Source organism: Saccopteryx leptura, chromosome 1 (genome assembly GCF_036850995.1).
Source record: "Saccopteryx leptura isolate mSacLep1 chromosome 1, mSacLep1_pri_phased_curated, whole genome shotgun sequence".
NCBI classification, from domain to species: Eukaryota; Metazoa; Chordata; class Mammalia; order Chiroptera; family Emballonuridae; genus Saccopteryx; species Saccopteryx leptura.
Window position 1 is genome coordinate 18,645,148 of NC_089503.1, and position 25,338 is coordinate 18,670,485.

The 25,338-nt window shown below is 44.5% G+C and overlaps 2 pseudogenes; both read left to right on the forward strand.

The window, feature by feature from the left end:
* The first annotated feature begins 306 nt into the window (after positions 1 to 306).
* Positions 307 to 2,180, forward strand: LOC136387951 (wee1-like protein kinase 2; annotated as a pseudogene).
* A 3,873-nt stretch (positions 2,181 to 6,053) lies between these two features.
* The window catches only part of LOC136387952 (large ribosomal subunit protein uL6 pseudogene), a 53,567-nt pseudogene continuing 34,282 nt past the window's right edge, over positions 6,054 to 25,338 (forward strand).

A 25,338-nucleotide genomic window follows, 5' to 3' on the forward strand; every position in this document is an offset into this window, starting at 1 on the left:
AATAAACCTTAATGATGACTGAAATCTCCCATCTGTCTCTGCTCAGGGCAGGTAACCCCGCTAACCAGACACCCAGTGGGCTTGATGCAATATGTAGACACTGAGAGGACAAGGACAAGAACCTTCGAGCCTAGATGGGTCCCGAACTGTGTGGAAACACACACAGTAAGTGTTCAATTAAGGACCGGAACTGCCCAGTCTAGGGATGTTCTGAATCACTTGAAACCCACAGGAAGGAGAACAGACTGCAGAGAGGCCTGGGGGAAGCAGGACTTCTTGCTTCCATTGTCAGGCTCTTTGGCTGCGATGGATGACAACAGTATTAACAAAGAGCTAGAAACTAAAAGTCTGCTGCGAAGAAGAGAGTGAGACCAGAGAACAGAAGGAAGCACCAGGGGACAGGAAGGCCCAGAGCCACACCCCAGAGGAATCTGAGGCTCAGGATTCAGCGGCCAAGTTTACACCTCTCAGAACACCCCTTAATAAAGTGCATGAACTCAACACATTTCAGGAAAAAGACAAAGTGAGTCCAGGTACTGTTTTGGGGACTCTGGTATCAGAATCTCCCAAACGTCCTACAACACCAGCCCAGCCAGACGACACAAACAATCTGCTACACTGTGAGAGTCCCTTCACTTCCAAAGGCCGTGTGGGGCCAGTCTGTGACTTCTTCAACAAGGAAGACACCCTCCCGGGGCTCTAAGCATTTTAGAATCATACCTGTTTCCTTCACAGATGAAGTGACCTCATCAGCTGGGGTTAATTTTAATCCCTTCATCCCAGAGTGCTATAGAAAACAATTCCTTCAATCCAGTGGCAAGAGGAAAACCTGAGGAGAGATCTCAGGAAAGCTGATCCAGAGAGGAAAGCTAGAACAAAGGGGCTGCCTGCCAAGAGACTGTTCTACGAGAAAGTAACAAGACTCCTGCTATGGGAAGGAATTCATGGAGGTAGAAACGATTGGGGTTGAAGAATCTGGTATAGTCTATTAGAGTACTAAGAGGCTGGATGGATATGTTTATGCAAAAAAACACTCCACGCAATCTTTCGCAGAATTATCAAGGGAGCGTTCGGCTTTGCATGATGCTTATGCTCCTGCGGTATTAGGTCATCACCCCCATGTGGTGTGTTACTACTCCACATGTATAGAAGATGACTGCGTGATCATTCAGCATGAATACTGCAATGGCGGAAGCTTGCAGGCTGCTGCATCTGAAAACACAAAAGTTGACAATTATTTTGAAGAGCCGAAACTCAAGGACATCCTTCTACAGATTATCCTTGGGGTTACAAACATTCACAACTCTTGTGTGGTTGCACCTGGACACCAAACTGAGTAACATCTTCATTTGTCATCAGATGCAAAGTGCCTCTCCTGTAGTCCAAGAAGAGATTGAAAGGGATGCCAACTGGTTTCCCTCTGCTAATGTGATATACAAAATTGGAGACGTGGGTGTTGCAGCATCAATTATCAAACCCAAAGTGAAAGAGGGAGACAGTCACTTCCTGGCTAAAAAGGATTCCCAGCATCGCCCGAAAGGAGACAATATACTTTGGGATTAGCAATTGTAACAGCTGTGGGAGCGGTGGCATTACCTAACAATGCCATGTGGTATCATATCCGTGAAGGTGGTTTTCCATGCATTCCTCAGGAGCTCTCAGAAGAATTTTATAGTCTACCCAGGAATATGATCCACTCTGATCCAGGGAGAGACCTGCAGCAGCTCTGGGCAGAAGCTGAGTTCTCCATCGCTCCCTGGGGAAAACAGGAGTGTCCCAGCAGCAGCTCCAAGTGGAAAGGATGAAGACAGCCACACTGGGAAGGGAACTGAGGGACGCCCGGCAGGCCCAGATCCCCCAGGGAGGACACAGTGACCCCCACAGGATCAAGAAGCACCAAATGCCTGATGGGAGAAAAGAGTGCGAAGTTTTCAAGCTTCACAAGGAGGAAGTTTTCCCTATTAGAACTCATTTCACACCAACCCACAGTAGATACTGACCGTGCCAAACTTGCCCTTGTAAATGGAAAGATTAACCAATTTAAAGGCCCAAAGCTGTCAAATGTTACTTCTAATTTAGCATTTATAGCCAAGATCCTAAAGGTATGGAAGCCTCCTGTCAGCAATGGTCTCCGGTTCAGTAATCTCTATTGTTATAGTCCTAACACCACCTATCCTTAGCTCATTTCTCACATCCATTGGGCACAATGGCAAGGCATGGGCTTCTGAACTGATGGAAGAGATGGAATCAGCCCGAGGTGCAGCCTGTGGACTAGGGGTTTGCTCTAGCTCATTACCTATGGAGGATTCCAGTGACTCTCCCTGCACATAGAAACAAACACAATTTTGAGTTGAGGTAACAGCTTACCAGAAAATAGCCCTGGATGTCAACAAATGTTTCCCAGGTTATATGATGGTATTCATAAAAGTCTTCTTAGCCACTTTAACGGAGACAAGCTCTTCCTCTGATATTGTATTTGTTAAATATAAATGACTTTACTGTTATTTGAGGTAGGTAGAAATAAGATGATGTATAACTTGAAATTTCTGAGCTGGCTACTAACTTATAGACCAGAGACTCTGGGGGAGGGTCTTAGGGAAATGTGATGGGATTTAGTTTCCCTTAGTCTGTTTGCCCTGACTCTCTTGTAACGGTTATGACTGGGTTTGATTTTCTGCATGTCACCACATTTCTCCTTGATTATTATCAAAATTTGGCTTTGTTTCCTGTGATTTTTATCTTATATATATATTTATTTATTGTTAGGTGAGAGGTGGGGCGGCAGAGACAGACTCCAGCATGTGCCTTGCCTGGGATCCATCCAGCAAGCCCCTACTAGACCATACTCTGCCTGTCTGGGGCATTGCTCTGTTGCTTGGCAACCAAGCTATTTTAGCACCTGAGGCCAAGGCTATGGAGCTATTCTCAGAGCCCAGGGCCAACTTTTACTTGAACCACTAGAGTCATGGTTGTGGGAGGGGAAGAGAGAGAGAGAGAGACAAATGGGGGTGGGGTGGAGAAGCAGATGGTCACTTCTCCTGTGTGTCCTAACTGGAATTCAAACCCAGGACTTCCACAAGCTGGGTTGACACTATACAACTGAGCCAACCAGCCAGGGCCTTTATATCATATTTTATCCAAATCTTTTTCTCTGAACTTTTTTTAAAGGAACAGACTATTTGTAAATAAAGATTTTTATCTTGTCCACAGAAGAGGAAAAAAAAGGGAAAAATAAACCCATGGGAAGTGTTCAGTTTCTACTTATGAAATGAACAAAAGAGATTGTGTGTTGCTCAGATACGTATAAAATGGACTGAAGGTGCTGAACTGTAACCAAATCCCTCTGGCTTTTTTACTCCTTTCCTCCCTTCTCCCTGCTTCCCAGGACTGTGCCCGGCTCAGTTGAACACTATTTTAAAACTTTCTGGAAGCAGAGACTTGGCTCTTGTTGGTCCCTGCTCTTGAACTCTCCCAGTCTTCTCTCTCCAAAACAGGTCCCAACCCGTTGCATGGGAGGGAGGGTAGCGAAATGGAAAGTATTCTGGAATTAGTTCTAATTCTGGCTCTGCCACTTACTCATTGTACTGCACCTCTCCGTTCTTAACCTTTTTGCTTGTATGTAAACCACATTAGGTTCTTAGAAAGATTAAGTAAGAAAACATGGTGCAGAAGAATCGCATGGTGCTTGACCCATTAGTGACAGGCAGCGTTAAGCAATGGGGCGCAGCGGTGCTCAAGACAAGATTCCAGCTCCCAATGAATTTAATTTCTAGGAGACAATAAGAAGTTATGGATCAGTGCTTACAGAAAATAGAAAAGATGTTATGGAAAGTGAACTGAGAGAGGAACTCTTTGAGGAGATGTCATTTGCTTTGAGACCCAAATGACAGAAACAAAGCACAAGAAAATGTGTGGGCATGGCATTGCAGAAGGAGGGGAAAGTGATGATGGAAGCCCTGAGGTGTGAGTGAGCGACGACCCATGAGACGAGTTCCCACAGGACTGAATAGTTTGCCCAGCTACCCACCTATGAGGTGCCAGGTCTTTTGCCCTTAATTACAGAGTGCTGGTCACTACTGCATAGAGGTATGAGAGAAAGGAAAAGTGAACGGAGGAGAGGCGAGGGTGGAACACCTTTACTTGGCTCTACTGCATCTGTCTTTCCGACAATTTATTTGCATGATTGGAGGATTCTGGCTCCCATTAGGACCTTCCAACTCTACCAGCCCAAGCTGTCATGTAAGGGACCACCAGCCCTAAAAGCTCCCTCATGTCAGTTCCAATTCCCTTGCCATTTATGACAATGAAGAATCAACTACTTCTACAACTTGGATTTTTTATTTCTCATTATATGTGCATGGTAGAAAATAAAAAAATGTATAACAAAATAAAAATCAATCACAATTCCAATCTTTTCTGGATATTTTGGTGTTTATTTTTCTGGTAAATTCCCATGCACACAGATACTTTATAAGATTATGAACCTCCTGTACACACAGTTTTTGAAATATGCTTTTTTTTTCTCATGTCATGAAAAAGGTATGCCTTCAAATGCATTTTTAACAGCTGCATAATAGTTTACTACATGCCAACCCAAAAGTAACTATTTTAGGACTTTTATTATTCTAAATAACACAGAGATCCTTCTTACCTGTAAACCATAATGTGCCATAGAGTTACATAATGTGCCAATAGAGTAGGGGACATGCCCTCCCACCGAGTGCTGTGTCCAGTGCTCAGGGAAACTGTTTTCTTAGTTGTGGGGGGAGAGGGGTACTTGTGCTCCCCAACACCCTGCCCATGAGTGAGTAGCATGTCTCATGGTTGCTCTCTGCAGAGAAATGGACATTTTTAGACTTTACCGTCATTCTCAGATGCTCCCTATCATTTTGGTCCTAGGAAGGATACCGTGGGGAAAATGAGGAGAAAAAAGGGAAATACAACTTAATGTTATATTGAAACAAATATTTATTTGTTTATTTATTTATTTTTAATTCAGTGAGAGGACAGGAGGCAGAGAGACAAACTCCTGCATGTGCCCCGACTGGGATCCACCCAGCAAGCCCACTGGGCGGGGGGATGCTTTGCCCATCTGGGACATTGCTCTGTTGCTCAGGAACTGAGCTCTTCTTAGTGCCTGGGTGCACAGGTCATGGAGCCATCTCAGCACCTGGGCCAACTCGTTCCAATTGAGCCATGGCTGCAGTAGGAGAAAAGAGGAAGAAAGAGAGAGAGAGAGAGAGAGAGAGAGAGAGGGAGAGAGGGAGAGAGAAGCAAGAGGGGGAGTGGTGAAGCATATGGGAGTTTCTCCTGTGTACCCTGACCAGGAATGGAACCCAGGACACCCACACACTGGGCCAGTGTTCTACCACTAGGCCAACCAGCCATAGCTGAAACAAATATTTAAATAATACTTTAGACATATGAGTATTACTTAATACATTTTTAAAAATTAAATAAGTTGGCAAAAAGTTGAGATAGGGATCAGGGCCTGGCTCAGTGTGCCAGAGTCTAAGGTGACTATGTTTTGCTTCTGTAGGGACCTCCCATGGGGGTGGACATGGGAGGCAGGAGTCAGTGTTTCTGATCACTGGCAGTGTTGGGTTAGAGTGGGGGCTACCCATCTATAGTAGGCACGACGAAAAATCCATGTATCAAGGGGATGACTGAGTGACTGTGTGTTGGGGGGGGGGTAGCAATATTCATTCCTGTTGAGGCAAGGTGTGGATCTGCCTTTTATGGTGGGTGTTCAGGTTAACGTTCCTTCTTCCGGCTACCACCATCCTCACAGCTTCTCCAGGTTTCTGTTTGGCTTCAGAAACAAAAGGAAAAAAATTCAAACCAGTGAGAAAGACACAGGAAAAAAGACAGTGAGAAGAATAGAGTAAAAGAAAAAAAAGAAATAGAGGTGAAGAAAAACCAGCTATAGGGGAGGCTGATGGTTTTGAGAAGTAGAAACCTTTTGGGAAGAAGCTGAAGCAGCAACAGATACTTTGGGTCTGGACAAACTTATTCTACCTCTGCAGCTGACAACCTCTAACTCATAGGGGCCAATGTCAAGTACGCTGATTCTGATACCCCACGGGTCAGAGAAGCGGCTTTGCCAACTCTACTCACTATCGACCATCCCTCTGAATCGGTTTGGTGCCCTCGTATAGAAAAGCAATTTCTCAAAGTTCCTGGAAGCTGATTACTTCTCAGTGGAGCAGACAATGAGAAGCTTGGGCCAGGGAACTGCCTTTCCTGAGCATGCCTTGAGGACCCCTGAATTTCTGAGGGAGGGTGTGAAACGTGGCCTGAGGGTGGGAGGCAGGAAGGACTGGAGAGAAGGGTGTGGGGAAAAGAAAGAGAGAGGAGGAGGTCTGGGATGTGGAGGAAGAGTCCCACTCTCCTTCCCCCCACTCACCTTTTGTTGCCACAGTTCTGTTTGCTTCCATTCTGTAGGAAATGGCATTCTGGTGTCCACTGAAAAAGCCCATCGGTCACTGTCAGCTTCTGCAGGTGGTGTGGAGAAAATGGAGGAGCTGGCAAATACACGGCTCATTCAATACCGCGGGAACACATCTTTGTTCAACTTGGTGAGATGGAACCTCTCAAAGAACACCTAATAGGAAACGACAGGAAAGAAGCAAAAACAACCTATAAATGGGGTTCAAGGAGGTTCTTAATCTAATCCCCACAGTTCCCCCTCACACCCAGCCCCATTTGAGTACACACAACTAGAAGGCTTTGTTTCTTTTGAGCCCACACTCAGAGGCCCTCCTGGGAAGCCGTGTCTTCCCTCCCCCTCGTTGTGGGCCCTCGAGTTCTCCCTAGGCTCGAGGGAATTCCTCCTTCATTCTTTCTGGGCGTCGTCTCCTTGGCTGCGGACCGTGGAAGCGCTTCTTTACCTTTGCCCCATTGCCTTCTCTTACATTCACATGATCGGGCTGGGTCTCCACTTATTTTGGGTTTTCCAAAATAAAAGGGGGTTCAGAGATTATGGGTAATCAACTTCCTCCTTTTGAAAAAGCAACTGAAGCCCAGGCCAAGGAGGAGATTGACAAGGTCCCAGGGGAACTGCCCGAGTGGGGCAGCATCCAGCCCCACACTCTTCTCAATGCGATCACGGTTACTAACCATTTAGAACAGACGATTTAGACTCTAATAAATTTTAGAGGTTAGAAGAGGAGGTTAAGGGGAGTAAGATCACCTCCATAGGCTCAAATAGCCAGGAAACCGTTGGCCTGCCCTCCAACATCTGTTAAAGGTGCTGCTGCTGATTGGTCCAGCAGAAGTGATTGACAGGTCAGTAGCCCAATGAATGACGAGTATTGGAAACCAACTGACAATTACCACCAGCCTGTTCAGCCAGGTCTCGTGAGACTCTGGGGTAACGGTTTCGGCAAGAGCAGTTCAAGATTTCCATAGTTGAAGTCCAGGGTCGTCTGAGGAGATGGTGAAAGCCAATTCTCTCCCTGGTAGAAGGAACATATTTAGAGGTCTAAAAGTACAAAATGAATCCTCAGAAACAGTATGGTATTGTCATACTGAAAACTTAATAAAAGGGAGGGACGTAATTAGCTAAGAAGCTGGCAGGAAGCCCTGGCCAGATTGCTGGGTTGCTTAGAGTGGTTGTCCTGATACACAACGATTGCCTGGTCGATCCCAGGTCAGAGCACATACAGAAACAGACCTCTCTCTCTCTCTCAACTCTTCTCCTTCTAAAATAAAATTAAAATGTTGGTAGGAAAATGAGCGGGCTGGAAGGAGGAAAGGAGGTCAGAGATTGGGACAGAACACTTAGATAGCTCTAAGAAAGTGGGGATTTAAGGTGTTCATTGCAGCCTTTGTAGACTGTGTGAAATGCTGAGGCCATTCCTGGGGGATATGATGGGGACACTTCTGGGGACTTCACTGGTAGGGCTCGGGCTGGCAGGCAAGTAAGGCAGCCTTGGTGTGTTTTTAACTATGGAAGTGGTCTCTCTGCACAGACCTCTAAGTAAGAGCTGGCTTGGATGGTGAGAGGGGTGGCCTGGCCTACTAGATGATTTCTCAGCGTGTGGGAGGATGGTTGAAGCACAGAGGCGGAGCAGCTCATCTTAAGGGTACAGTCACAGCAGGTGTGTCCTCTGGAAGCATGTCTGTGGCTCACCGCATAACATTTTAGAGGAGGAAGTTGGATAGAGAGAGAGAGAGATGAGACAGGGAGCTAGGAAATGAAACATATGACAAAGGAAAGAGTATTATGGGGGGTTGAGTGGGAGCCTCAGGCAAGCTGGATAAACTGCTGCTGGACACATTGGCTGTTCCTCAGTACATGCTGGCTGTCATCATCACTGCTCCTCTTAGAGGGTGGGGAAGGGGCTGCTTGAGTCTAGTAGTTAAATAGGACAGGGAACTGAGTGAAGTAAAAGGGAAAGCTAGCAAAACAGGACATCCTACCTGCTTCTCCGTCTCCCGTATGTTTAGAGAGTCACAAAAGCCACCCCTCCGGCAGTAACTCAGGTCTTCAAGGAGATCTGAGATACACCTCCCCCTACTGAAGCTGAGAAAACACCCTGCCCCCAGTGAGATTAGCTGGCTAAAGAGGCCTTCAGAGTCTCAGGTTACACCCATGGCATTCCTGGATACAGTTTCAAGGAAGCCACTTGCTGAGATCAGTAAACAAGACTATCACCTGTTAAGAAAACAAACAAATCAAGACTTCAAAGCTGCCCAAATCCAAAAGTGGATTACAGATAACAGCAGATACCAACCCAAGAAGACCTAGAAATAACACAACTGAAAACTGGAGGCAGACAACACCAAGCCTAGACTCAACCAACTCTACAAATAAAAGCCACCCCTCCACTGAAGGGAGATTGAACTAAGTAGAAAAGCTTTTGTTATGTGCTGGAACTGAGATCCCAAAGGATGGGAAGTAGAAATGAAGAGATTATCCTTCCCAAATCTATCTTAAATGAGTCCTATTAGCAGTCAAGTGAGAGAGGGAGGTACAGACGAGAACAAGAATGACACGTGGTGTGGGCAGGCACTGGTGAGCTATGTCTATCAGGCATTAACTGCTAGTGTAGTTGCTTGTGTGTGTGTGTGTGTGTGTGTGGGGAGGATTGTGAGGAGCAGCCATCTAGTCTCTTTTGGGGTTAAGATATAGGATGCCACTGGAAACTCGCACCAATCATTGTCACAAGTGTCAACTTTCTCAGATACCATTGACATTTGAAGATTGCGAGAGAAAGAATCCTCCAAAAGGCCCTGAGACAAGGAAACCATTTTGTATTTAACAAAGAAGGTGTCTATCAATAGAGGCTCCTTGTAAAGCCAGTAGGCGTGGCCAGGGCCACCATCAGAGCAGCCCAGCTCATGCAGGTTCGCATTGGATTCAGACAGTCGGCAAAGAAACAGTGGAGCCAAAAACTGATGAGCCATAGTCTTTAATTCTAGCTTGTACCCGGCGGGCAAGTAAAAATACACACTGGGCTCCAAAACCCAATCACATTCAGTGCTCTCAAAGCCACTGACTTATCCGAGTTTCCTAGAATCAAAGGTTTCTAGCTCACCAGACTTATTCACCTCTGTTCCCCATCTCCTTCCTTCTCCAGCGTCAAACTGCACAAACTGGCCTCTCACTCAATACTCCGCCATCTTGGCTGCTTCTCCTGGCCACATGGCCTCTTCCTGCTGCTCTCTCATGCTAATCTCAGGAACCAAGAGGGCAAGCTCTCGTTTTGCCCCCATTTTATAGTGTAGAAATCCAAACCCTTAATCCAATATACAAAATAGGGAAGTCTCTAACACAGTCACTTCTCTGAGGCATGATTGGATTGTACCACCCCACATCAAGACGGGTGGGAGAGGCTTAATCCCAAAACCAAGCCCCAGGCTACAATGATCCTGTCTGCCTCCAACACACATTAATATCACCTGGGCGACGGCATCTTTAACAAAGTGAGCATAATACATTTTATCCGCCCAACACTCCTGAATACTCTGTGGAGGACATAGTACAATTTGTAACGGTTCTGAATAGAGAAAAGGAAACTCCCATGTCATAGTGCATTTCCCCTGGCCTTTCCCATCCTCACTAGTTTCTGTGTTTCCCCTTTATCAAGCCATTGAATCAAAGGTATTTACTGGTTGGCACAAAGTGGGCAGTGCTTAGGTAGCTAAGAGAGGTGCTGTCGAAGGAAGAGTGAAGAATGCCCTGAATCCCCAAATTATTCAATACAGATCGGTTGAAGGGTGGGGAGCTGGCAGGCCTACAATTGAAATGTACAGTGACTTGGATTAGCCTAACCAAGCTAAGGGGCTCTGGTCAGCAGGAAGTAGTTATGGGATGTGATGGTCATGAGGAGATTTGGAGGAGTGGATGGGAAGGCAGGTGGGTAGAGAAGACTTACTCTAAGGGAGAAACCGCCTGTGGGAGGAGGGTAGGGAGGCACACTAGTCATCAACCTTCCTCTGTCCCTCCTAAGCCATCTCCTACAGCAGGCCTATCTGTGAGACTTCCCACCCTTCTCAGCCCCCTAAGCCTGTCACCTGCCATGAGTCTTAATAATAAATTGAAGATAAAGGAGTGAGGGAAAGGGAGAGACAGGGATGGGGAGAGGCTGAGTCAAATTGATATCACACACAGAGACAGAAAGACAGCAGTGAGACAGTAACAGATCTTCTGTGGCTTTTAAACCTTTTTTTAAAAATCATAATGAAAAAACTTTTTCTAAAAATGTTTTTTTAAAATATATTCTCATTTTCAAGAAATATTTACTTCCCTAATCAAGAATTTAAGGTCGTCTGCTCCAACCATGATACTTCCTGAGCTAAATTTGCATTGGGTCCTTTATTTGCTAAACAATGCTTCTTTGGCTTGTAAAGAGTTGCAGTGAACCAGAGACAGTGGTGTGTACTAGTTTCTGAACCCTGAAGGGCATTTCTGAGAGACCAACCATACCCTCTGCCCCCTTTCCCTTCCAGGTGGTCAATTCTGGGGAGAGATAAGACAGGGGATAAAATGGGGAGTAGAAGGCAAAAAGGAGTTGTGAGCCCTATCCCCCATATCTGCTGAACTAGTCTGGTTGGGAGAGGAGAGGAGAAGAGTGTTGAGGTGGACAGATCAGCTAGAAGAGGTGTTACAAATCAAATGGGAACACCATGAGAGTAATGGCAAAGAGCTGTTTGTGCTGCTGGGTTCTTTGGGTAGTTGTATTATGAAATCGTTAAGTCGGCCCAGAGATCACAAGAAAAAGAGATGGTATCCCTCAATTCTTTTATTTGTGGCTTAATTGAAACTTGATGCTTTTAACATTCAGGACTGATGCTTTGGGTGAATTATTTTTTTAGTTGAGGATGGGAGGAATTCCATTAAATGGGATTCACAGGAAGTAAAAACTCCCCATCCTTGGAAAGACTTTGTACACTATTGTTCTTCTCTGACTGCAGCTCTCCTTTCTCTCCCCTTCCAAAGTTCTTGTTTGTAAGAAGGGCCACCAGGCAGAAGAGTTGCCATGGTGGCTGCAGCATCCTTCTTCCATAGGAGTGAACAGAGCTCTTTCACCAGAGCAGCCCATGACAAAACTGGATTTTTTCAAGAAGAGCTTTGCCAGAGAAATAAAAAAAATAAATAAATAAAAAAGTAAAAAACCAAGCCCTGGCAGGTCGGCTCAGTGGTAGAATGTCGGCCCGGCTTGTGGACATCCGGGTTCAATTCCTGGTCAGGGCACACAGGAGAGGTGCCCATCTGCTTTTCCACCCCTTCCTCTCTCACTTCTCTCTCTCTCTTTCTCTCTTTCCCTTCCCCTTCTGCAGCCATTGTTCAATTGGAGCAAGTTGGTCCTGGGCGCCGAGGATGGTTCCATGGCCTCTGCCTCAGGCACTGAAATAGCTTAGTTGCTGAGCAACAAAGCAACGGCTCAGATGGGCAGAGCATCGCCCCCTGGTGGGATTGCTGGGTGGATTCCTGTTGGGGTGCATTCAGGAATTGGTCTCTCTGCCTCCCCTCCCCTCACTGAATTAAAAAAAAGAAAAAAAACCCCAAGAAAACCAACCAAATAAGAACATGTGAAAGATAGGAGTTAATAAATCTTTTGACTGGCTTATAACCTGCTGTGATTTTAAGCTTTGCTATTAGCAGTTTGGACTTATTATATAGTTCAATCCTGTTTTTATCTTGACCTCATGGGAAGTGGACCACTCCAGGGGTGGTCTTCTCCATGGGACATCTCCTTTGCTTTTTGTGGGTGGAATAAGGCCTTTCCCAGTCTCCCATAAAACTCATCTTTACATGTTTTACTTCTACTTCCCTCGTCCTCTGAATAGCTCCTCTGTTTTGGGGTGCTGTGCTCTAGCCTAGTCTTCTCTTTGTTAAATAGGTAGGGTGCAAAGCCTTGCTGTCCTCTTTCTCTAACCTGTGTAGGGCTGTTTTGGGAGTTGGGCCATACCTGTGAAATGCAGGCTAGCATTTTCAGGTCATCATCAGAGGCTTCTGTCTCCATCTTTGTTCCCTCTTTGAATGGGAGACTTCCGTGTCTCCCATTCCTGCGTGCCCCCACCTACTCAGCCTCCCAATGGTTACAGAATCTAGTCTTCACAGTTTTACAAAATTAATACTAAAAATAGAAGTATGATCAAAGAAAATTTTTTTAAAAGACAAGGGTTGTTTCTTCACAGAGACAGTAGGAGCATACTTAATATTTAGGTTAAAAGTATCTATTATTTATGTTAATATTATGTACAAATAAAATAATAAGTTTGTGCAACTGATAAAATGGTGGGCAAGCAGCAGGGAACAGAAAGGTTATGGGGGCTGCCTTCAGTAAGCTCTGGAGTCGAATGAACTAGTGATCTAGTCTCCAGGAAGACTCCTGAACCTTGTCAGTTATGGTACACGGCCTGGGCCTCAGGGTGTTCTTCCAGGCAGTAAGTGAGGGAGGTGTGCAGCACAGCTCAAGTTCTGAGTGACTTCAGAGCAGCTAAGATACTATTTGGCTGAGGTGACAGGAGGCTTTGGTGATAGACTCAGCTGATCTGAGCAAATTTACTTCAAAGGAAACTACCTGGGAAGGGAGAGGAGAAAGCGGGAGAAGGGTAAACCTCTCCAAGCAGCTCAGTTGTGTCCTAGCCTGTGGCAGGAGTCCCAGGGGAATCCTGGCCCCGCTGGAAGGATGTGGCTTTCACTGTTACAGCACAACGGTGGGGCAGACACTTCTAGGTCAAGACAGCTCCTTGTCAAGTTGCTGAGTCTGGGAGGAATGCGAGTCACGATGGCAATTTGGGGTAATTTACTGAAGAAATCCATTATGTTCCTAGATACAAGGGATCTTCTTAAAGATCATGAGGAAAGCAGAGGCCTTCAACTGTGACAGTTCTCTTGGGATGCTTCAGGGAGTGGACACCGTCTGCTTCTCATTCCTTTGTTTTTTTTCGTTTGCCAGAGCATTTCTGACCCTTCCCTCTCATCCCTGGGTTCATATCTGATTCATTGGGTGAGATGAGGTCAAGGGGTTGGGCAGGGGAGACAGCGAGAAACGGCTTCACTGAGAGATTGTAGAAGAAATCTTCAAGTCCAGCATAATAAATGGAACCCCTGAGAATGTGGACAGACTAGATAACATTTAGCAAAGCAGAGGGGAGGGCGAGGTCATGGTGGCTATCAGCAAACTGGAGTCTAAGGTGCCCATATTTGGCTGCTGTGAGAAACCCGGCATCCTCTAGAGTTAGGAAAGTATTAGAAGGACCCACAAAGAGGCTTTTGGGTCAGGGGCTCTGAGTGATGTGACTGGTCTTCCTGTGGGGAAGCAAGGAAGAGTCTAGCAAGATAGAACAATGCAGAAGTGGGAAGTACTAGGGGTCATTTCCTGCCCCCCCCCCCCTGTGTGCTGTGCATGGCTGCCCGAGACTAAGGGCTCGGGGGTGTTCTTCTGAACCCACTTCCTAGATTGATCTCTACTTCCTAGGCTCTCCCAGCTCTCCGGAGGGGAATGGAAGGACAGCTCGAGAGAGGGTGGGGTGGGGAGGAAACATACCAGAGTCGGTGGCATGGAAAAAAGTTAAAGTAGATAAAGGGGGACAGACAGTTGAGGAAAAGGTGACAACCAAGCTCTCGTGTCCCATCAGAAAGAGTTCAACAAACTCACAGAGCATGGTTATGGTGTTTTTAAAGCGCTGCAAGCCTCAGGAAAAATTCATTTCCCCTGTGCACTTCAGATAAATGCTTTGAGCTTTGGAGAAGATATTTACTTTCACAGAAGCAGGCCTGAACTTGGTTAGGATTCATTACTCCCGTGTTCTGGTCTGCCTGGGAATAGGGTACGTCGTTAGCGCATGGAGGTAGAATGTCGTCTTCCCACTATTTTCCTTGAGGACACTATGGCAGATGGGAGGACATGGATGGGCCCGAGTTATTCTTCCACAGATGGGACATGCAGAGTTTCTGATGAATGGGGAAAGCTTCTTCTGAGAGGTGTAGATTCAGAAGCAATGGCTTCAGAGGAAGCACAATATGGTCAAGCTGGCTTCCCTGGTTGCGTTGACCTGCTTTTGTGGCTGGGTGGTGGCAGGTGCCCTCTCTCCCCTTGCCCACACCTTTTCTAGCTTCTCAAGGTTTAGTTCCATACGGGGTGAGGAGAGAGAACAAATAAGATGAGCTAAAGGAGAGACATGGAAAAACAGAGAACACTGGATAGTGATGGCAGGCAGAAACCTAGAAGAGACTGCGTGCACCCAGCCACTTGTGAGGCCCTGCAAGTCACCCTTAGACCAGCTGTCCCTCAGAAAGGTTCTTCTGATTCAAAGTTGTATTTACCAGGTCTTCAGAGCCTTTTAAAAGGGCAAAAAGGGGAAAAGCAGCTGGAACCTATACCAAGCCACTTTTGTTAACCTTTTCAAGCTTACAAGAGGGACTGTCTTGATGAAAATCTACTGTTTATCTTGTTAATTGCCGGTGGGGCTCTGGTTTGCATGTGAGAAGAGGGATAGAAACGCAAGAAAATTTTAAAGTCAGGGCTGGTAGAAGATGGTTTCTTCCCTGTTCCTTTGAACTCCCTGAGGGCAGAGAGCAGTCTCTTTCTATCTCTGTATCCTGAATGTCTAGCATATTGTAAGAGCTCAATAAATAGGTATTTATTGAACTAAGTTATTGACTTTCCATGGGGGTGAATACACAAAATTAACTCCTGCCATGGAACAAGGGACCATAACGATAAAAGGTGAAGCATGAAATGGTCTGAAGTTAGAAATCCACAAGAGAGAAGTGGGCTATATCTTAAATCACCACTATTAGGAGTGGGGATAGAATGGATATGCCAAAGGGATAGGGTCGTAGGAGGCAAGAGAAGAAATGTAGTGTGTGGAGAGGACGGAACCTATACAAGAACTGCCGTCTTTGAACCTGAGCATACTTCTTCTTCAGAAAGTCCTTAAGTTTTGAGTCTTTGTTTTAGGTTGTAGTTCTGGCAAGTAGGGTCCCTGACCCTTTACTACAGAGCACAGCATAGTCAGAGACTGCCATTTCTTAGGATTTGGGAGGCAGAGGGAGAGGATGATTTCCCAAGTGATATGAGAGTTGGGGATCAAAATTCTAAAGACATGGGGATGTGTGTAATGGTGGACCTTAAATAGGGGTTGTAACAGAGAAGAGTTACTACCTAAGTAAAAGACAGCTTCTATGGGTCACAGATATGATCTGCCATCTGTAGATGCTCTTCAGATTGACCTCCTAGCTTGGAGCTAATTTGTTACATGTTGTAAATGTCATTAAGAGGCCTCTCAAGCCTCAGGAATCCACAGTCTCAATGTTACTCCACAGTAATTTGTCATCTGGGGAATGTAGCGTGTTACTGGGAGGCAGTGCAATTGTGACTGCAGAAAAGGGGGGGTGGGCCTGGCGATCCCTGATTTGACCCCTGAGGAAGAGGGGCACTAAAGGCCTGGAATGAAGTTCTTGGAAATGTATGTGTTGGAAGGTACCTCAAAGGTCTTCTAGTGGTTCCCAGACTTGGATTCTACAAATAAAAAAATTTATCCTCTAAATTTTGGGGAACAAAGAGATTTTTTTCTTTTAAAGCAGCTGATTTTTAAAATTTATTTATTCATTTTAGAGAGGAGAGGGAGAGACAGAGAGAGAGAAGGGGGGGGGAGGAGCTGGAAGCATCAACTCCCATATGTGCCTTGACCAGGCAAGCCCAGGGTTTCGAACCGGGGACCTCAGCACTTCCAGGTCAATGCTTTATCCCACTGCACCACCACAGGTCAGGCAACAAAGAGTTTTTCCTTTTTTTTTTTTTTTTTTTTTTTTCATTTTTCTGAAGCTGGAAACGGGGAGAGACAGTCAGACAGACTCCCGCATGCGCCCGACCGGGATCCACCCGGCACGCCCACCATGGGGCAACGCTCTGCCCACCAGGGGGTGATGCTCTGCCCATCCTGGGCGTCGCCATGTTGCGACCAGAGCCACTCTAGCGCCTGAGGCAGAGGCCACAGAGCCATCCCCAGCGCCCGGGCCATCTTTGCTCCAATGGAGCCCTGGCTGCGGGAGGGGAAGAGAGAGACAGAGAGGAAAGCGCGGCGGAGGAGTGGAGAAGCAAATGGGCGCTTCTCCTGTGTGCCCTGGCCGGGAATCGAACCCGGGTCCTCCGCACGCTAGGCCGACGCTCTACCACTGAGCCAACCGGCCAGGGCGCAACAAAGAGTTTTTAAGGTCAGTAGATTAAAGATCTAAATATGATTTACAGTCGCTATCACATTACACAGAATAAGCATTTCAATGCCAGAAAAGTAGGAAGGATATTATCTTAGAACAGACATTGTTTTTATGACTCGTTTTGGGGGCCAACTGGTCAACACTTGTCTTGAGGAATCTTGATCCAATCTATTTCTCTGCTGCCTGTCTTTGCTTCAACTGCAGGATCAGCTAACTTAAATAGCCCATACTGGGAGCCAAACTGAGTCCTGGGGGCTAGCACCTCATAGAGATACCAGCAGCAGCCACTGTTACTCAAATCACATTGGACTAGTTAGTCCCAATTTCCTGAGTATGCAGGAGAGTTTCGTGCCACGGGTTGTTTTTTTGTGCTCTTTCTTCAGCAGGGAATGCAATGCTTTCCTTTTCTTCACATTTTCCAAGTGGCAGAATCCTGCCCATCCTTCAAAACCAGCTCAAGTGCCCTGACCTCTGAAGTCTATCCTGAGAACCTTGCCCACTGCCATTGCGGGAAGGAATGTATTTCAGTAGCACTGTATCTTCTAATTTTTCATTTATGTGTTTTATCAGTGGCATGAACCATGTGCCAAGGTGATGAGTTCCCTGCTAGGTTGGGAGACAAGGACTGTTTATTTTTTGTATTCTCAGTGCTTAGCATATATGAAGTGACTTATAGTCCAACCCATCAGGAGCTGATGGCAGGGAGTTTTGTTAGTTGCTCTAAAATTAATGGCCAAGTCCGTTTCAGGCCTCTTGGCATTGGGTAATAGGCATTGATCCAGGCTGGCAGCTGTTTGATGCTTTGGGTGCTTGACAGCCTTATCCTATGTGGGTGGTCTTGGACACCTACCTGTAGAGACTGGGATTCAGTGATAAGATTCCAGTTTCAGAAATAGTAGACAGAATGAAAATTAAGATACCAGCTTGCTCTTGAGGGCCAAGTAGAATGGCTTCATCTATTGGTATCCTGTTTGAGGAAATGACGTGTTCATCAGGAATAGTACCGAAGGTCCAGATGTTAGAGTCCAGGTTCCTGAGTTGGAGCAAGACAACCAGCTATTTGACTTGGTCCAGTTCCACTGTGTGGCTCTTAATAGTTTGTTACAAAGCTGGCCCCTTGGGGACAATGGGCAGCTCCTGCCTGTCCTGCCCTAACTCCCGAACCTGCCTCCAAGGCCCCCTTTTTTTCCTGACTTCCCAGTGAGCCAAAGCAGCCCCGCCTGGGCTCTCTCCTGTTGCTTCTTCTATTCTAAGTCCTTCCTTGTTTCACTGCCTCCAGCTTTAATAAACACACTCTCAAAATAAAAATTAATAAGAAAAACAGACAAAATAGTTTGGGGAGATAAAAGGAAAAAGAAATAGAAAATAAAGAGAAGATATAAGATAGACTGATATTAGGTGATAATAACTAACCTGAGTGAAGCATAATAAATAGCGGAGGCTTTAAAGTAGAAGGACACCAGAGCATGTAATAAGAAGCAGCTATTTTGTAGCATAATTTGGGACTTCTAGGGTAATAAGTTTGCCTTAATTTATCCATACCCTCCTACTATGTTCGTAACATACATTTGCATTAATATAGCACTTAAAATGTCTTCAATTTTCTTTCATTTATGTTCACAAAGACATCAAATTTAGCACTAGAAGGAGCTAACCAATCTCCTCGATGACCATATGAAGTGAAGAAATGACATGACCTAGCCAATTCAAAGAGAGCTAAAATCAGAGTCTAGTCTTCCGAGTCCTATCCCATGTTCTATTATAATGCATATATCTAAAAAGCATAGTAGTGCCGTGGAGGATAAAAATATTGGGTATTTATATGCCCCCAAGGAGCTTATATTCTTTCTGAGAAGTTAAGATAGATGTAGTAAAGAAAAAGTCCCCAGCATATTGTTCATACTATAATGCGTATGTCTCAACACGACCTACATGGGCCCTGATGATTGGACCTGCATTTATTTTCTAATCTCCTCTTGTACTGCCCCTTTTAATGTTTAAGCTACTCCCCAAACACATCTTTCTGTCTGCAAACATACAAGGTTATTCATACCTCAAGGTATTTGTACTTCTTTTTCTCTGCTTAGAATGCTCTTTGCTCAAACTCTTTGCATGGTTGTTCATTTTTTATCATTCAGGTTTCAAGTTTTCAGAAAGGCCTACCCTGACCACGCTAATGCTGCTTTCCTATTCCCACAGGCACACTTGCAGCAACTTGATTTCTTTATTTTAATAAAGTGAGAGGCAGGGCGGCAGGGAGGTAGGGAGGCAGAGAGACAGACTCCTACAGACGCCCAACCAAGATCCACCCGGCAAGCGCCTAAGGCGAGGCCACGGAGCCATCCTCAGTGCCCAGGGCCAACTTGCTTGAACCACTGAGTCAAAAGCAATCAAACACTGACCTTCCAGTTGTTGAAAGACCTAGGCTGAATGAAGTGCCTGTTCACTTTTATCTTCCATTCACATTTATCTTGGAGAAGCTTTGAATTTTCATTTTTTAGAGCATCACAGGTAGAATGGAGTTCTTGCTCAGTCTTTTGAAGACTCAAAATGTGAGAGGTCTTCTCTCCCATTTCTGCTTTGTGCTGCTGCTCCAAAGCACTGTATCGGGACTGAAGTTCAGCCTGGGCTTGACCGGCTTGCCCAAGCTGTTGCAATAGAGGATGCACTTCTTCCTGTAGGTGTGTAACAGTGACTCTCTCTCAGCCTTTTCAACGTCCATCTTCTCCATCAGAATCTTATAGTCCTGTTTTTCTGTTTCCACACTGTTCCTAAAACTATTATGTTCAGCTTCCATTTGTTATAAGTGCCAAGTCAGAGTCTAAGATGAAAAATAAAGCCTCATGAACCATAAATTCACTCTGTCATTTCCATAAGCATAACAAAGTGCCTCTTCTAGTGAAGCATGGGGCTAGACACTCAGCACCAAACCTACAACTATTGTAAGACCCTCAATTTTTGCTTCTTGATACTTTTGACAGTTTGCATTTATTTGTACCATTAATTGTATATATTTACTTATATCATTATCTTTTAATTTGTCTCTCCCAATACAGAATAAGTTTAATAAGAAGGAAAAAAAAAGCTGGCCCCTTGGTCTCTGAGTTATAGATGGGGGACTGGTGTGCTTCTTGGCAAGCAGCAGATCTTGAGAGATAGCCATTTGATTTGTATTTAAAAGTCTTATGATGGGGAATACTCATCTTCACAGGATAGTTTATTTTACTATGGGGTAGTTCTGATAATTTTTAAAAGTTATTTTTATTAAATTCTTCCTTCCTTATAACTAGAACCCATTGGTTTTAGTTCAGTCTTCAGTATCCTGTAAATGTTCAAAGTCTCTTATCTACATAAATATATGAAGAAAGCCAGACCCCATTGGTTATTGTAAGCCTTATTGGCTTCCCCAATCATTCCTTCCCTCCCTCTACCTCCCCAACCATTCTTCATAGAATATATTTTTAAGTCCTTCCACTTTTCTCTGGACTTGCTCTAGGTCATTAATGTACCTCCTAAACAGAGGGCATAGTAGATCATTTTCTGGACATTTGTAATCCAATTAATGCAGCCCGAGGGGGTTGCAGACAATAAAAGTCCCAATCGCTGTTATTTTTTCCATTTTTCTGAAGTTTGTGTGGATGCTAAGCCAGGTTCTCCATTTTACACTTAATGCAATTGATTTCTTTTATGTGCAAGATTTATCAACTATCCTGAGTGAGTTTCAACTTTTTAGGTTAATATCCTATCTGTTGAGATAGTTCTGAGTCTTAATTCAGTCAGGCAATATTAGCTATACCCCTGATTTGTGATATTAACATATATTGAGACACTACTTGTATATCTCTATTACAATAATTTAAAAAAATGGGAGGGGGATGGAACGAAGCAGAGTGTGAGTGTCGTTCATCATGCTGTGATGGGTTTGCTACTTGTCCTATTACTCTGTACACGAATCTCTGTTTGGTGGATGGGGATATTATGAGACACTTTGTCAAACACATTACTGGTCAAGGTGTAAAGAGGAGGATATCACCAACCTCTATTTTTTGAGGCTAATATCTTTTGAGCAAGACAGTGTTTTTTCTTTTCTGCTTCCGTGTTTACCAAACAATATTCTCTTCTGGTCTCTTCATTGTGTTGCCTTTCCTAGGAGGACATGCCCTGTGCTGAGAACCTACACTGGCAAATTGCTTATTGCTATGGAATTGAGTAGTAGTTGAGCTATAAAATCTGTTTCTTAGAAACCTGTTGAGTGTGAATCTGTTTATTGGAGCTTGACTGAGGAAATGATAAAATCAAGTTTGCAGGACATATTCAGCAAATGCCTTTGTTTCCCAAAGGGTGGCTGTCTAAGGAAGATCAGCCTAAAGCAGCCAACCAGAATTTAGATGGGGGAGAAATCATTTGTAGATTTTATGATAAGGATGAGGAAAAACTACCTGCCTGGAGGGGTGAGAAAGAGAAGTCTGTTGTTCATTTGTGTCTTTTTTTTTTTTTTTAATAAATTTTTATTAATGATAATGGGATGACATTAATAAATCAGGGTACATACATTTGTGTCTTTTATTATTCCTTTCTCCCCTAGACTCCCAGGAAGGAATGTACAAGGAAACGGGCATAATTTGTTAGCTTGTTCTGTATGGGTAGTTGATATAGAAAAGCCACAGGGCTTTTAATCGAGGCTATGATGGATTGTAAAGTCCAGTAAGAATGCTTTCTATCCATGATGCTTCTAACTAATTGCTTAGATCAAGCTGGCTACACCCATGAGTTTACTTTTGAACTTCTACCTTGAACTTCATTCTTCTAGCTCCCTGCTACTGCTTGGTTCCAAGGTCTCAACAGGCCAAGGTATGTGACTCATCAGTCACAAGTCTTTGTGTTTCTTCCATTTCATCCACAGAATGAAAAGAAATAAGATCTCTTGTTCCTTTCTTGGCTTTTTCTGCTTTCTTAGTGTCTTGCTAGGAAAAAGGGTCTGGTCCTTATTTGCTTGAGGGGACTTTATTAGACCTTGCCCTCTTCTGACACTTGGGAAGTCTTCTTCCTCGCTTCCCTTCTCGTAGTCACGCTCTGCCTTTACCTCCAGTAAGATGGACTGAATGGATTTGAGCTTTCTTCAAAACCAGGGAGTTCATTTTAGGTTGCTTCAGCTTTCTGACATGACAATGTCCCTGAAGCAAGGATTTAAAAGCCTAAGGTTACCATGTTGAAATTGGAGGGAGAAAGAAAAAAATAAAAGCGCCAAAATACAAAATTGATATCTAAGAGAATAATCCTGGCACAAGTATGTTTTAAAGCCACAATTTGTCCCTGTGTCTTTCCACTTTTTTCAACAGTTTCCTGATATACACTCCCATAGGCCTCCTCTCTCAGCTCTGGTTGTATGGCTACTTTGTCTTTCCAAAGTGGCCACAATAGAGAAGATGCCACTTATCAGCATCTGCTTTCCTTGCTTGTTGTGAGTCAAATGATTATCTCACCTCAGCCATGGTGAGGAGCTACTTTTAGAATCCGAGAACCTTAGAAAGCTCTAGCTCTAAATGTGTACATAATTTAGTACAAGTCTTTCATGTAGACTGCTTTTCCAGAGGCAATATTAGTATGTAAGTTGGGTCATTTCTTTAGACCTTTAGGGTTCCTCGTTATGTGATGACTGGCGTGGTTTCTGCAGGAGTGCAGGCAGAGAATCAGGGAGGCAGGGTAAAGGAGGACAGTTTCTGTATCAGAAATACACCCACAGCCCATTTTACAGACCTCACCCAGTCCTAAGAAAATTCAGTAATGACTGCCTTGATCCAGTCCCAAGGAACCTCAAGGATTTCTCCTTTGAGTTTACTGTTTGTCTTCAGAGCTGTTCATGTCATTATTCTAACAGGAATTATTTGTACACTTGTGTTGAGGGATAACTGGGAAACATCAAGTGTGATCCCCTTCCCTGTCTGCTCTCAACATTCAAACTGTTTATTTGGGGACACTAAATGCCACCGGGCAGCTGATGATCCCTCTTGCAAGCCTGACTTGCAGGACTTGAAGCTTGTTAGAAGTTGAAAGAATACAAGTTCAATAACTAGTAGTTGTGCCACAGCCTATGTTTAAAGGTCTCTTGATCTGCACATAAAACAGATGGGTGCCAACAATAGCCTTGGAGCTTTCACTTTTTTTAGCAATTGGTCTGTGTTCTGCTTTTTCTTCTGATGCTGAGGAGTTGAATCAGAAGCTATTCTGCCAGAAACAAAATGTAAATGTTTGATTCCCTGGGTGTCACCCTATTCCACTAGACTGCAAGTTCCTTGAGGGTAGGGCTGGGTCTTGCTCATCACCATGATTCCAGTGCCTTGGCCCAGGCCCTTCAGTATGGATGGTGTACAGTTGGGCGGTTATTATATAGACATGGGTGATGCCACCTCTTCCTTGGCTTGGTTGACACAGCCCTTTTCCAGTTTCTTCATAAGCCACTTCTCAGTGCCCTCTGTGGGGCTAGGATAGGTCCCGGGCATTAAAAAAATTATTTTTGTAACTTCTTGATCTCAGCCAAACTCCTGATACTATATTATATGTCAATGGCTCTACAAATATATATTTCCAACCTCAGACCCTCCCATGAGGTCCAGAGTCAAGTTGTAACACTGGTGTCTAACAGGCATTTCATACATATCATGTCTAAACAGAACTCTTGATTTCCTTTTCCAATTTCACCTGTATTTATTTCTACTGCAGTCTTCCCCATTTTAATAATGGGACCTAACGTTTACTCAGAGCCCCCAAACTGAGTTCATATTTGATTTGTTTGCTTTCTTTACACCTCTACATATAATTTATTTTAAGCCATGTTCATGCTACCTCCAAAATATATTCTCAGCTTATCCACTTTTTCATTCGCTCTACTATTACCACCCCCAAGCAAGGCCACTGTCTCTGCTCACTTAGACAATTGGTCAGGCAATCAGGGTAGCATCCTAACTGCTTTTGTTCTTGCCTTCCCTAGGCCTGTTCTCTACATAACAGCTGAGTGGTCTTTTAGAACTGTAAATCCAGTCTGGCCAGATACACTCAGTGGTAGAGTGTCAGAGTAGCATGTGGATGTCCTGGGTTTGATTCCTGGTCAGGGCACACAGGAGTAGCAAACATTTGCTTCTCCATCCCTCTCCCTCTTACTTCTCTCTCTCTCTCTCTCTCCCCTCCTGAAGCCATGGCTAGATTGGAGTGAGTTGGCCATGTGTGCTGAGGATGGCTCTGTGGCATCTGTCTCAGGCTCTAAGAAGAGCTTGGTTGCTGAGCAATGCCCCAGATGGACAGAGCATTGCCCTCTGGCAGGGACTTGCTTGAGTGGATCCCAGTCTGGGTGCATGTAGGAGTCTGTCTCTCTGCCTCCTCTCCTCTCACTGAATTAAAAAACAAACAAACAGAACCTGTAAATTCAATTCTGCCTTGCTCAAAACCCTTCTCTGGCTGTCTTTTGCTCTTCGAGTAAAATTCAAACTCCTTGCCATGGATGTAGCATGCTCTTATCCCAGACTGCTTCTTTGGTTTCACCAACTACCTAAACAGTTGGGTCCAACTACTGGAGCCTTCAAATGCTCCTAACGATTTACTTCCTCACGATCTTTTCCATGCCTTATTTCTGTCTGGAATATCCTTTCTTCTGACCATTGGACTGGATCTTTCTCCTCATGAAGGTATTATTTCAAATGTTGCCTCTTCAGAGTTTTTCTCAGGTCCTCTATCTAGTAATGCTACCTTGACTGCAGCACGCTGCCATGGTCCTTTACGCTGTCTTCATAACCCACATCACTACCTGAAATTATCTCATTTTCTTAATTACTATCCATTTTCCCACTGGCATATATGCTCCATGAAAGCAGGAATATTGGCTTTCATATATTCCACTGTGTCTCTGCACCTGCTACATAGTAAATGCTCAGTCAATGACTGGATGTTGAATGTTGAAATGAGTGTTGAATGCACTGATAATATGTGTGCAAATAATGCTTTTGTAGAGGTCCTGTTATCTTCTCCTTTCACAACTCATGGTTGTGCAATAGCTGTTTTCTTAGGAGCAAAAGTCTCAACCAAGTGACCACCATCTCTTCTTCTTGGGTGGAATTAACTCACTCATTAAATATAGAAAGGCTAGCTATGAATTGACCCACATTCATCAGTTGAACATGCTAGTTGTTAATAGTCTCCCTGGAGTTTTCCTTCTTGTCTGACTGCCTTTAATGATTTTTACATGTTAACCTTATAACAGTCAAAGGATGCAGCAAAGCTGGAAATTAAGCATCCTTTATAGTCTATTATCAGGTGGTTGCATTGCAAGTGGTTTGATAGAAGGATGTTCAAATCAATGTCATTGGGGTTGTTGTGAAGACCACAAGGATTAACATGTCTTGTCTGCACAGTGAATGATGCCACCTGGGACTGCAGGTTTACTGGGCACTTTTTGCCAGGTGTGGCTCTTCCAGGTGGTTCCCAACTTCATTCTTCCAGCAGGGATTATTCCCACCTGTGCCACTTCAGATCAAACTCTTTTGAGAACCTAAATTTTTATACCAGCGACGGCGACTTCTTCACTCACACCTATCATTTTATCCACGTGTGTCCTTAAGTGTATCCTTACCTCCATGGGCAGTACTCTGTGCCCAGACATACCTGTGTGT